Here is a 767-nt window from a genome sequence, read left to right on the forward strand (position 1 = left end):
CAACCAAACAACTCCCAACTTGAACATCTAAATTACTAATGAAGCCTTGTGGAGTCGTGGTGACAGCATTTGCAAACTTAAGAGAGACCTTAGAAGCCTTCATATCATCAATCCCCAACCTCTCTGCAACAGCCTTAGACATCACGTTCACACTGGATCCAGTGTCACAAAGGGAATCCTCAAAGTTCACTCCTAGGATGGAGCATGAAACAACAAATCTTCCTGGATCATCTAACTTGGGTAGTCTTTTCAAAGATGGAGTATGAATGCTCTTCTCTCTAGCCAAAAACGTCTTAACATCCACCAAATCCNTGATCCAAAGCTCCTGGAACAAAAAAAAAAAAAAAAATTCGCATCTTCTGCGTTTGGAACCTATTCCTGAAAACACTTAACACCAGACGTAATTTCACCGTAATAAATACTAAAAACAAAACCAAAATCCTAAGACAAATAAAAAGAAAAGGGTAAACCAGCACAAATCCCATGGGTTGCCTCCCATAAGCGCTTGTTTAAGGTCTATAGCTTGACCGTGGTTTCAGGTGTCAAGTGATAGGAGGATGAGAACTCATATCAGAACAAGCTCTCCAATTCGTCAACTTAAGCTCCAAAGTTTTTTTCAGCATACCATCCATTGCTTCTTGGCCTTTTTCTTTAAACTCCGGAGTAAGGATGGCTTTAACTTTAGAGAAAGGCCGAGATATTCCTTTGCACTTCACCTTGTACTCAATGGTGTCTTTAACATATTTCTGGGGTACCAAGGTTATGTG

Source organism: Camelina sativa, chromosome 15, assembly GCF_000633955.1.
Source record: "Camelina sativa cultivar DH55 chromosome 15, Cs, whole genome shotgun sequence".
Taxonomy (NCBI): domain Eukaryota; kingdom Viridiplantae; phylum Streptophyta; class Magnoliopsida; order Brassicales; family Brassicaceae; genus Camelina; species Camelina sativa.